The 13,392-nt window shown below is 49.6% G+C and overlaps 1 long non-coding RNA gene across 1 annotated transcript; it reads right to left on the bottom strand.

The window, feature by feature from the left end:
• Positions 1–1,294: 1,294 nt before the first annotated feature.
• On the bottom strand, positions 1,295–11,010 carry LOC128134828 (uncharacterized). The gene is made up of 4 exons (XR_008232849.1): positions 10,756–11,010; positions 10,050–10,295; positions 9,669–9,945; positions 1,295–3,357 (listed from the first exon to the last, which is right to left on the bottom strand). It is a non-coding gene; the product is annotated as an uncharacterized LOC128134828 (long non-coding RNA).
• Positions 11,011–13,392: the final 2,382 nt, after the last annotated feature.

Here is a 13,392-nt window from a genome sequence, read left to right as displayed (position 1 = left end):
GTGGACCCTTCCCTGCAACAGCTTCCACCTCTTCCAAAGGTGGCCAGAAGTGCCAAGGCTCTCTGTTAACACAGGAGCTACTTCCAGCTGAGGATCTCCAAGTGGCCTGAAAGCCCTGAAGTTCATTATCCCAACCCTTCCATTAGACAGGAAATTATTAAGCGTATTTTACACGTAGGGAAAGTGAAGCAGGGAGGCACTGAAGGGAGCTGCAGGACTTTGTAAGAAAAAGGTGGTTTGGGGGCTCACTGGCAATTTTGGAAAAGCTAAGGAAAAAACCATTTGGGGCTGGATCAAAACCAGTCATTTTTTTTATTTTAACTTTTGGCAAATCATGAACTGAAAGAAAAGTATAATGGGTCATATAAAATGTTACATTTCAATCAAATTGAAACCATCCCTCTCATTGATTTCTTGAAAATGTCTTGGAACCACTTATACAATTAAGGGAAAGCTTGAAACAAGAATTGAAATGGTACATTTTGAAAAATGTCAAAACAAGACCTTTGAGTGCTTTTTCAGGGTTCTCTGCTTTTTCCGAAGCTAATCATTGGGCAAAATGATCAGAAATTCATTACGTTTCACTGTGATGGAATTTGCATTTTCCATTTAAAAAAAGGCTTTAGGAAAAGAAAACAAGTTTTTCTCCAGATGCAGCCAGTCCAGCAGGGAAGCTGGAGCAGAACCCAAAACTCCTCCTTCAGCCCAGTCTGGAGGGCGAGTTTGGGTTTGGGCTCAAACAGGAATACACGCCTGGAGACAGCAGAGCCCCAAGGCTGCATTGTTGGCCTCTCCTCTGGATCCTCCCATTGGCCTTGCTCTTGGATTTCATCCTCCTCTTCCTCACTTTCTCAGCCTCTAGAACCAAGACATAAATGTTTCCCCATTCTGTAGAGCATTTTGAACAACAGATGAAAAACATGACTGCTAAATATTAATATGTTCAGTGTAATGATCTTCTCTTCATGGAATAATCATTCATATTTATGGGGCAATTAACTGATGATAGATACTATTGAATATGCAATATGGGGACTAAAAATCCTGCAGCAACAAGGGCCTGATGCTGCATTTCTGACCCTTGCAAACCACTCGGTGAAGGAAATTAGTCTCATTAACTTTAATAGAGCCCTTAACCAGAGTTAACGGCCCTTACACAACCAAGTCTTCCTCACACACAAGGAAATGCGCTCCATCCCTCTACTTACAGCCTCTCCCAGCTCCACTGGCTTGTGCTTTGTAAACCCATGGTTTGTTTAAGGGCTCAATTGTATTTAAACGACAAAGACTCATCTGTAGCTGCAGTTCCACCATTTCAAAGCCATATTAAAAAACTGAGCTCTCATTTAGCATTTAAATCTGCAGAAGCATTTTCTCAGTTCCCTAGATGATTTGATTTTGCACAACTGGGATAGGAGACAACCTAAATCTGAGATACTGGGGAGTCGGGGGGGGAGGATTGTTTTTTTTTCCCACCTGACTGCAAAACCAGCAGCACGAAACAAGACCACAGGGTGGCAATTAAAGTAATTACAAAAAATTAGATCCCTCCCTCTTTTTCCCTCGCATAATGGCAGGTCATTAAAGTTAATAGTCAGGATCACATTTGTACATGTCAGCAAAAAGTCATTGCAGCATCTTTCATCTCCGCTACTGCACGCAACTTTCCTCCCATTCCTTCAGTCTCCGAGGGAGCAGCACGGTATGTTGGCTTCTGGGTTTGGGTTTTCTTCGTGTTACACCTGTTGCTGGGACTCGCCAGCAAAGGCTTCAAGGTGCTAAAACTAGTCTGTTGGGATAGGAAAGCTTTCAAGTACTCCGAATATTTCGAGGTCGGGGAGGAATTTGTGTTAGATGTAACCCCAGAGACGGCTCTGTCTGGAGCCGGAGGTGGGTATTCGGCAGAGCAAGGGGAAAACCAACTTGAAGCGCCTTTGATGGTGATGTGCCACTCCAAGGGGTTGTCTCCACCCCGCGCAGGCGGGTCCATCCCCGTGCCGTGCCACGGCTGCCCCGCGTTGAGCTGGCGGTCCCTCTGCGTGGGGGTGGCTTTGGTTTGGAGCATCTCTCCACCACCACTTCCCAACAGAGCAACCCACCCATTCTTGAAAAGACCCTGTGGGGTTTCCCGAAAGGAGAGAGCAGGCATTTGCATGGCAAAGGGATGATGCCAGCCGCTGCCAGTGCTCAGCGGGGCCATGTGTTTTCTAAGGGAGGGCTGACAGTTGCACAGGATTAATTTTAGTCCTGGTGACCATGGACGGGACCCGCGCATGCAGCATGGACCAGGCACAAGCCCTGTGCAGGATCAGTCATGAAGGGAAGCTCGTTATGGGAACTGAAGGGCAAAGAAGCCATTTTATTTCCGCTTTTTCCCTTGCAGTGCTGTGAGCCCAAAACAGACATGTGAGATAAATGAAATGTGCCTTTTGGGTAAGGGATCCAGGCAGAGGCATCGTTTGGGGTTCAGACTGAACGGGGAAGCCCATGGGTACCACACCTATCGTGTCTGATTAGCACAGAAAAGGGCCTGTTCTGGGTACGGACACAGGTCTCTTCACCGTAAAAACTGAGTATATCACAGTTTGTAAACTGGCCTGGGGCTCCCCATCGAGACAACGGCAGAGTCCAGCGTGCATTCCTGAGGCCACAGAGGGCTAAAAAGGCTGGAAATCAGGCACAGTCCTGCCTATATCCTCCTGTGAGCAACAGAAGATCCTCCGGAGTACTCTGCCTTGGCCCAAAGCATAGAGAAGGGCTGATGGATGTTCTCAAAGGAGCCAGGCCCTCCCGTGGCTGTCAGCACCTCTGTGGACACGTACACAGATGTTTAGGGTTGACTATCAAGCCACTTTGCTCCATCCCAAGCAGCACAAGCTGCTTTTCCCCTCCTAATGCCTCCACTCCCTCCATGCACACCAAACTGTTCACATCATGCTGTTTGTGGCGAGAAGCAAAGTCCTTCCAGGGGCTCTTGGCAGACGGCTTGTCTCTCTTGCTGGGCTCATTTTGACTTGCAGAAAGGAAGGACAAGAAGTGGGGTGCGGCTGGACTTGTTGCAGTCATCGTTCTTCTGCCCTTCTGTCCGAGGACGAAGCTTGCTTCTTTTCCCCGCTGGCATTTGTGCCTGTCTGGAGCAGGGAGGAAGACTTTGTCTCAGAGACACAGGCATCAGGGAGTAATAATCACTAACAAAGGGAAACTACTACATGCAGCGAACATGCAGAGAGATTGCTGATTTTATAGCAGCAAATGATACTAATAAATACGTGGGCCCCAGGGGAATCTGCCGTCACGAGGGAAGTTCCAGGTTTCAAACCACCAGCTGCTCCGGCCGGTCTGGTATCAGAGCATGACCTGAAAAAAAAAAAAAGGATTCTTATTTTACATTTGATCCCGGAGAGATGGATAGTGTCTGTTTTTGCTGAACTCATCAGCAGGCCTCTCTCGACGGCTGAGTATGCCAGAGGCTGTTGAATGATGCAGGCTTGATGTTATCCTAGGAGAAAATTTCATTTCCCCATTTTTACGCTGGAACGTCTCTGAACTGTTCCAGCTGTTTGGGAGTGAAGGTTCTTTGGGAATGATGCACCTCAGTCATACTCCTTTTCCTCTCCACAGATCAAAACTAGCAGTGACATGACAGCATGAGGCTTTCTGGAAGAAGGGAAGAAGTTCCTGCCATGGTCCTTTTGGGGCAAAAGGTGCCGAGTACTGAGATGTGTGCCTGGGAGGATGGCAGGGTCTGGAGCTGCTCTCCCTGCTCCTGCCATCCTTGGGCAAGGGCTACACTTTCCTCTGGTCCTCACTTGCCCAGCACGGATTTTGGGAGCCCCTTTGGAGACGTACACCCTTTCCTCTTTTGGAGGAATAACCTTGCATGGATTCACCAGCACGCCTGACTTCATTTGGGAACCAGCTTCACCTTCCCCTCCCAAAACCCAGAAGAGACGATGGCTTTGAACCCAATCTGATACGTTCCATGTAGCCATCGTAGAGGGTGACTGCCCCCAAAACTCTTATTTGAGCGAGGGCTCACAGCTCGGTTTGTCTTTTACCTTCTCTTCACACCTTGTATAACAGAGTATGTCTTTTGCAGCCAGGACTGCAACAGACAGTTGCAAGTCTGTCTTGTGGCTTCCAGTGGCCCTAAAAACTGCAAATAATATATGCTGGAAATTCCCTAGCCTTGCCCATGCTTTTGCTGTGTAAGCCTTAGTACCTCCCATATCATTAGTCCTCCTTTGGCAAACAGCTATTGTGCATTTGATACTTTTATCTTTTAACAGTTTTCCTTTACATTTTTCATCTGCTAAATTGCATTTTTGTGGGCTTGTCTCTCTCTTTTTATTTTAGTTTATGTTAGTTCTTTCCCCGGTGTAACTGTACTCTTAGGAAGATTTTAATTACCTTCCTTTAAAGCCAAATGACAAGTAGAGCATGTCATTTGTAGCTAAAGTATCACTTGAAAATGCAAAAGCCACGGCTTTATCGGGCTTAAAAGCTTTCCTGGAATATGTTCAAAAACTGCTGACTGGGCAAGATTAAACATCGCAATGTTAAGTAAAAGATCTCCGCATGTGGTATTCTTTTATTCCCCCGGGTGATCAAGTTAAACTGCAATGCAGCCCTCAGGCCTTCTTCTAAAATATTAAGTTTTTTTTCTCCTTTGTGCAATAGGGAGAGGGGCTGGGGCTTTGGTGATGAGAATCTCAAAACAACTGTACCCGAAAGCACAGGGGAGCTGAAGCCACGATGCCTTCAAAAGAGATCGGGTGTTTCTAGAGCAAAGCAGCGACAACAGAGGGCACCTGAGGAACAGCCCTTGTCCAAACACGCCGCTCCCACACGTCACGCTGAGCAAGAACCTCCGGCAAACCTGGGCGGATTTGTAATCCCGCGGCACAGAAACAGCCTGGCTGCATCAAGGCGTTAAGGGAAACCATTTGTTAAGATGATTTGTCGCGTGGGGGTCAGCAAACCCAGCAGGGAACCCATCTCTTAATTGCCGGGACAACGACTGAAAGTGGGACTGTGGCACGAGGTGAGCGGGACAACAGGAGCCCAACAGCAACGAGCGCCTTCCCTGCCTGGGGAGCCTTGTGCTTCGGAGCAGGGCCCCAAAATCCATAAATGCGGGAGGGATCTGCCTGTTTGGGTGTGCCGAGGGGATGCCCGTCCTCCCTGCACCCAAGGCTGCCAGGTCTGGGCTACTCATCAGCGCAACCTGTATTTTCTGGGACCAGCAAGCAGGTTATCCCAACCTCTTCTATCTGAGACCTCTTCTAACCAAGTCCCTGGGATCACCAACGGGGCTTGCACCTTTCCCCGTGGGTAAGACGCTGCGTGCAGACAGCAGGCAAACAGCCCGATGCAATAGCAGGAGCAGTAGGACAGCACGGGGTCTTTGCAAGGATCCAGCGGGCAGAAAGCTGGTGCTGGGAGAGAAAAAAGAGGTGGTGATAACCGAGATACCCGCGCACACCTGCAGACATGCAGAGGTGGCTCTCACAAGGCCCCGAAGCACCGCAGCGATTTGTTACGTGTCTGCGGTATAAACCTCCTTAATGTCAGCAGGGTGCTAAGAGCATCGAGAGAGTCTCTGCTCCAACGTAACGCAGCGCAACGGGCACTGAACAGCCCGTGCTGGGGTATTTCAACCAGGCGTGAGCATAACCCATCCCAGCGTAGCTACTAGAGCTTGGAGGTGTGAGCCATGCTGGTGGACCCTGGGGAGGCTGGGGATGGAGTGGGGACGTCACCCCATCAGGGGCAGACCCTCCACCCACCACCCGCAAGGAGCTTCGGTTTAGATTTCCCTGAAGGCTGTAGGGAGCGGAGGATCTCTTAATTTATGGTAACAGGTTTTCCCCTCCCTGAACACAGTGAGATGATCCTGATATGCTGGCCAAGAGCTCCTTAAAAATGCTTGGAAAGAAGAATTCTGGGATGTGGAGGGGAAACACTTATGGTTTAAAAGGCACATTGGACTTCCAGGTCTGTCCAGATTGTCTCTGAAGAAATCCTCTGAGAGCTTGGATTATTCATTTTTAATACGAACAGGAACCACCTGCCTGCAATCACACACATAAACTGTTTGTTACTTTGCAATGGAAGAGCAGCTTGCATGCTTTTTACTGTAATGTTTAACCCACTGTGTGTGTTTTGGAGCTTTTTCTTCTTTTAATTGAAAACACACTTTTCAGATGTGCCATGTGCTCGCCCCTATCTCCCCCCAGCCTCCCCAAAAAGCAGGAACAAATCCCAACCCTTGCAGAGGGTGCTCCGTGGTTTGAAGCGGGGCGATTTTGGCTGACAGAGCGAGTTGCAGGACTCAGTGTGCAAACAGCACCGAGGCAGGGCTGATAAAGGGCCCAGCTCACCCACTACATCGTCATGACAAGAGATCCACCGCACCTTTGCCCACTTCTCCTGCTCGCTGCCGACGAGCCCGCGCTTGGCACCCACCTTCACCTCCCTCTGACCAGCTTCTGCATCCCTTTGAGCCACTCCTAACAGCACAAACACCGAGCTGCTTCTCCCTTTTGCCCTCCTCCTTCCCCAAAATTCCCCAGGGTGATAGAGGGACACATCCTCATGTCTTCCTCCAATTGCTGAAACCTCCCGGGCTCGGATCTCCCAGGCAGGGAGCTCAGCCAGCAGCCGGGAGATGCTCTGTGCATCGTGTCCCACCGGCTCCCAGGCAGGACCCTGCAGAGAGAGGACAATCCCCAACGGGCCACCTTCTTCGCTCTCAATAACTATTTTGCATCACTCAAAGTAAACCTCAGAAAGTTCATTTTCACTTTTTAAAAACTCCTTTCAAAACCCACTGGAAAAAGAAAGCAGCTGACCAAACAGGGAGAGAAACAGGCAGAGGTCTTGGAGGAGGTCGCCCAGAAAGATTTCCATTTTTCTTTCTGCAGATTCATTGAACCTGATCAAGTTTCCCCAAAAACACCAATTAAGACTTCTAGATCATTTTCCCTTCTTTTTGGACAGACAGGCCAAGCAGTGCTCATCACCCCAAATTTTAACCAGCTGGGAAAACGCGGCGCTCAGTTTTGAGCCAAACGTCCAACATTGGGGTATTTTGTTGTTGTTCCTTCTTTTTCCTCTCCCTCCAATCAGGGAAATGCAACAGTTTGGCATCCTTGACCTGTGTGTATGTGTGTGTGTGAGTATGTGTGTAGCTGTGGGTGTCTTAGCAGCTAGAATCGCCTTTTGTCCCATTGGGTTTCCATAGGGACTGAGCATTCCCTTCAATAAAGGGCTCCAAATGAATGTAGCCTTCTCAGGGATATCATACAACCAGGCCTGCAAAAGCCTTTTATTGGGACATTCACCTCTGATGGGATAATTTTACCTATCGGATCACATAATCTCTTCCCCTGATGCTGAGCCAGGAAATGAAAAAAGACCAGTGGGGAGATTTTTGACTCAAGAGCCAGGTTCTGCTGCGATGACAGCCTTGATTACTTGGTCACAGTCGTCTTAAAAGACAAATACATCGAGCGAAGCCTAAAATTACAATGCACAACTAGACAATAGGTGGGGCAAGAAAGAGAGCAGTGCCCAGACACTTTTATATCAAATTATCAGCGTTTAGTCTATTCATAAATATTTCAGTGGGTTAGCTAGCTAGTGGAGCTCATCAGGCTGGAAGTGAAGATATCTTCTTTTGTTCAATTTTTGTCCGTGCCAGTAATATTTGGTGCAAACACAGGTGATTGAAAAAAACACAGAGGTTAAGAGGATTTAGGAGAAGAGGATTGAGATTAGCACACAAGCAAACTGAAATGTTAGCCTTCCTCCGCTCCCCGTGCCCTGACTTGTTACCACATATCCTTTTTCATGGGGTAACATAATCATAGCAAAGCGAAAGGTTGCGCAGCCGGGCAGAAGGTAATTAACAAATACCTGGTTGCGAGAATAAACTGTTTCTACCCCAGAAGAACAGAGCCGAGGTTTCCGCTAAACCCTTTGGGTGCAACTCATCAGCCCCACGAAAACAAAGCTACTAAGAGGCTGATGGCGAGTGCTCCCGCTGCTCTCTGCCCGGGGAACGGGTAATCGTGCTGCCACAGCACCAGTCCCGGGAGCAAGGAAGGGCTGAGTTGGTCCTTTCTGCCCAAAGGCAGGATCAGCTTCTCCTCTCTCCTTTCTGGCCAGTCTGCTCTTAATGCAGACAGACCTTCACAGGAGGGTGCTTCCCTGTAATGTTGCTTCGCTATCCTCCCCCCTTAGCAGCTTTCAGCAAAATTCAGTCTGAACCTCTTTTACTGAAATTTAAGCCCTCTCTTCTCTACCGTGCATGTGGGGAACTGATCGGTCCCTCTCTTTTTTTGCAGCAGTGTTTTGAAGATTGCTCTCATTTGCTTTTCCAGTTCTCTCTTCCTGAGGCCAACAACCCTCGTCCCTTTACTTTCTCCATCAGGTTGTTGATTCATGCTCAACTTGCAGCCTGTAATAATCTTCAGGCTGTTTTCTGAAGAACCCCTGCCTGTCCCGTTGTTTTGCACCTTTTCCAGTTGCCCATGGGTTATTCCTGCAGCACCTCACACGTGTTCCTCGGTACACCCTGCTTTGGGGGTCACCCACTCAGCCTTGTTGGGAGCACTTTGAGTTCCCACTTGGCACCCAGTATGAGGCAGTCCCTCCAGCACAAGGGTCACCTGCTCATTTAGTAAGCATACACTTAGTTAGGGTATCCTGATTGTTAATTAGAAGATTGAATAGCATCAGACCTTGGGCACATTCCTCAAGCCCATGGAATCCACTTTCCATATCCAGGTGAACCACCACTGGCTTCTCCCCCTGAGTTCCTCATTTCACACCCACCCTGACATAGACAGTGGTTTTGAAAGGCCAAATTGCAAAGTCTTGTACATCCACCAACAAAGCAAGTCCAATGTAAGTAATCTGCTTCATGTTTGCACTTCTGTCGCTGCACCTGAACAATTCAGCTTTTGAAAGATAAGGCATTTCCCTTCCAGAATGTCAGTGTTTTGCTGGAAAATGGTGGCTTATACTAAAATGTCACCATTGTTCTCCCAAAATAACTCATATGCTTGTATAACTTATTAGCTATAACCACTGAGCTGCTTGTCAAAACACCGGTTGTGTTCCCACTAGCCCATCTGAAAGGGCTGGGTCCTGTTCTTCCATTTTTCACTATAAATAAAATTACATTTTTTATATGAAATTCACATTATGGTTGCAGAGTTCATCTGACTCCTCAGTTAGGAAAATATCCCATTTGGTCTAAGCAAATATGCCAGAGCAGGGTGGCCAGCCTTCCTCGCCCCATGAGCCACAATGCAAAATCTCCACCACAGCAAAAGCTGCAAGATCCACGTCACATACAGCAAAAACCCTGAGGGGAGAAAGAGCTCTGGGGCATCATAAGGACTAAAGGCTGGGGGAGCAGAAAGGAGAACTACGGAGAATACATCCCTGATGGAAACTGGTCCCTTGACCCTGGATGGAGTCCAGCTCACCCCACCTGAATTCAAAAGCATGACTCCAAATTGACAGGAGTGCCACTCAATCAAAAATGCCTGTTTATAGCTTGTGCTTAGTGGAGGAAAGCCCTCTCCTTCACTGACAATCTGTATCTATTTATAGGGATCTGAGGGGTGGAAGACAGAAAGTCTCTTTGTGCTTACCTCGGGCTGATAATTTCTGGGAATTCCACCTTTCCCTTGCCCCACAAGTTCATTATTCACTTATTATGGGGAAGCAAGGCAAGGCAAAGGCATGCGATCCACTGACAAGTCACCTCCTAGGGTATTTTCTAGCCAGAGAAGGAAGTTGCAGCTGGGTTGGTAACAAAGACATCTTCCCTTTGATTTTCCCCCTGAGCCATTCCCTGCAGCTTCAGCTTGTTGCTTCAGTGTTGATCTGCCATTTCACCTCCACTGCGAGCCTTCCTTGAGAATATGCCTACATGAAAGAGAAGGAAAACCCACATGGGACGTTATTCTCTCACAGCCAGACAGAGCCATTATGATCATCAAGTCTGACTTCACACGTAATACAGGACATACCTTTCCACACCAAGCTTAGAAGCCCTGCGTGAGCCGTAGCAGATCTTTGTGAAAAACTCCTGGGGTTAAAGTCTTCAAGCGACGGAGAATCCGCAGCACACCTAAGTAATTCCCTGCTTGCTCCTACTGGTGTCTGCAGCTTGCAATTCCTGGAGAGGGCAAGGACAAAAGGCAGACACAGATCCTCGTTCCTCTGCGTCAGGAATGTTTAAATCTGCTGATGGGCACTGAAGGCAGTCTCCATTCCTGGAGAGACGAGAAGATCAGGCTCATTGCTAAGCTGCATCTTATTTATCACACAAAACCAGCATTTTGAGCTGTTTGTAAATTAATCGCTTTGAAAACAAAAACACTCCTGAAAGTCAGTATTTAAGAAAGGTCTGTGGTGGAAATGGGGATTTGGAAGGACTGGAACGAATGGGGAGGTCTTTTCCATGCTGTTTTGGAAAGAGCTAGAGCACCTCTGTCAGTACCAGGGTGGCAAACCAGCCCACCCGAACAGCACAGACCCTTAACTCAACCCACAATTTCCTCTCTCCCCCTTGTTGCCACTCCCAAGAATTAGCTAGCCAACAGCTCAGGGTGGGGACCATCTCGCTGAAATGCTGCCGCAGCATCATGGTGCTGTGCCGGAGGTTGCCCAGATCCACACACCCCCATAGGATTGCATATCCCCCGAGCAGGTCATTCCCAAACTTTGACTTACCGCCTCCTTCCTCTGGAACATCTCAAAACCGTGCCAAGGGGAGCGCCGGGTGCCGAAAGGGTTAATTGGGGCTATCTGCCGGTTCCTGGTGGAGGCTGGAGCATGTATGCCAGTGACCAATTAATCAGACCGGCCACTTTCCCCGGCTGCTCCAGCTGGGCTGTGTTATGATCCTGACCGCAAATAAAGACAGCAAGGAAGGACAACACAGGCTTTCAGTCGGGCAGATAACCCGGCCTCCATTCCCAGGCAGATCCCCCCAGTATCAAGCCCAAGAGAAGCAGATCACCCCCTCTCCCGGGGGGGAGGTTCAGAGTTCAGGCTCATTAGCGCAGGCTGAAGGAGAGCTAATCAGGGAGGAAGAGCTGATGTCAGAGCCCTGCTCACCCTGCCCTCTTCCCACCAGGGAGGAGAAGCCCTGGGCTCCCACACTGATGGCACGGCCATTAATTAGCTCATTGATGAGCCCTGGCCGCCCTGCCCTGGCACTGCCTCTCCTGCGCCCTGACCCTGGCTGGGGTGCAGGTGTGGGGCTCACCGTCGTGTGTCCCCCCCGGATTCCCCGCAAAACCCCTCAACCACATCGCAATGTGGGAAGGGAAAGGCCATGTCCACAGGTTTCATCACGGGTTGGCTTGAAGGAAAAAGTCATGTTTCGGGTGAAACACAATCTTTGTAGAAGCTGAAGGACCGCGTAGAAGCATGGCATTCGTTAAGGTCAGCGGCAAAATCCACACTGACTTTCCCAAGGTTGGGGTTTTAGCCTGGGGAGAAGGCAAACAGCAAAGCAGCGTCGCTTCATATCATCCGTGCAGAGCTACGGTATCATCCTGCAAACACTGCTTGCTGCTAAAGATGGACCAAGCTCCCCCCCCGCAGGAAAAGGGTTCGTTGCTTTGAAAATCATTACGGAAAGTTGGTGCAGTTGAGCAGTCCAGTCCGTAATAGCTTAATCCAAAAAGGGCTGCTAAAACGCACGATTTCAGTTCAGTCCAGCTGGGTCCTTGTGTTGCATTCGTCTCGGTGGTATTAGATGGCAGAGCAAGGGAGTGATATCAGGCGGGGGGTGGGGGGGGCAGAGACGGGACTCCCAGACATCTGCCACGCAAACCATATACAGCCAGTTGGCAGCAGCCAAAATCCTGAATCCATTGCACAGGGCAACAATTTGGGAGCCTCGACCCCGCTGCGGTGGGTTACTCAGGTGAGCCAGGTCTCTGCAAACACCTTCTCAGCCCAGGACAACTCGCAAAATCCTGGGTCTACACAGGGGGTTCACCTCTGGCTGGTAGAACCCCAAACAGACCACCGTGCCAGACCAGCCTGGAGCCAAAGGAGCATCACTTCGCTGTTAAAAACGTGCAGGGGAAGGGCTGCCCCTGGCTGGGTGCAGATGTCCAACTGCACCCGCACATTCCAGGCTGAATTCAATTTTCTGCTCCTCACCCAGGGCCCTGGAGAGCAGCAGCTGCCTCAGACTGCACCTAAGATGCATATAAATAGAGGCATAATACCTTATTATAAAGGAATGCATGCCTAAGCAGGAGATACTGTTACCTTCTGAGGAGGAAGGGGGAGGAGGCAAAATGCTGCACAGAGGAAGGAAAAGTAGGCTGACAGAGATCTAAATTGTCTTACAGTAACAAGATACTGTCAAGATAAAAAAAAAATCACATTAACCCACTCCTTTTGCATTGCAGCAAAATAAAGGGCCGAGTGCTGGCACCCCGCGTTGTGCCGTGCTGGGGGAGGTCCTGGGTTTGCTTCCAGGATGTTGGGATGAGCCCTACGTCCTCGACGGTGCGGCACAACCACGCACGGTTCCGCTGACGCCTCTGCACAGGGATACAGAGCAAAATCGGTGAATTGTGGAAACTACCACCACTGCACTGCAAGACTCGAGGCTAGGTTTTAATTGAAGGGCTGAAAGTTACTTTGGGTATAGGGGAGCATTTGGTCCATCCGACATGTTCCTGGGCATCCTGCCTCGGCAGCGTGTCCCGCGGCACGCAGGAGCCGGTACGAAACCCCTGCTCTGTATGACATCCCCACCGTGTGCGTGGAGCGTGGGAACCACCAGGCTAAGTGACATGGCAGAGGCCATGTGAGAAATCAGTGGCAGAGCAGAGCTCTGACCCTAGGTCCCCCTCCCCAGTCTGCTCTTTGTGCAATTTGGGGACAATCCTGCCCCTCGTTCGCAGCCAGCAAATGCAGGCAGACCTTGGTGCTCTGCCTCAAGATCTGGCAGAAATCCTGCCTGACATAAATCAGTGAGCAGCACCCAGCGAAGGAGAGCCGAGCCAGAGCCCGGCGTTCCCCAGCTGTGTGCCCTCTTCCAACACAGCAGTCCTTGAGGACCTCGTGGGTTTTTTCGAGGGTTGCCTTATAATTGCGCAGGTCCCTGCAGAGCCCCGCTGTCCCCACGGGCTGCGTCCCCAGCGCGCCGCACGCATGGCTGCTCAGGTAGGTTAGAGCAGAAACAAATCTGTGTTGGGCTGAGCTTGCCAGCGCTTCGGCTTTGATCTTCCCAGCTGGGGATGTGATGTAGCACCTGCAGAATTATACAGTAACGAGGGAAAGGAAAGTTTCTGGCAATTAAAAGGCACCGAAAGAGGAGGTTGGGAACCCATCAGGCAG

The sequence above is a fragment of the Harpia harpyja genome, chromosome 21, assembly GCF_026419915.1.
Source record: "Harpia harpyja isolate bHarHar1 chromosome 21, bHarHar1 primary haplotype, whole genome shotgun sequence".
NCBI classification, from domain to species: Eukaryota; Metazoa; Chordata; class Aves; order Accipitriformes; family Accipitridae; genus Harpia; species Harpia harpyja.
Note: the sequence above shows the minus strand (reverse complement) of the source record. Positions and strands in the feature narration are given on the sequence as shown.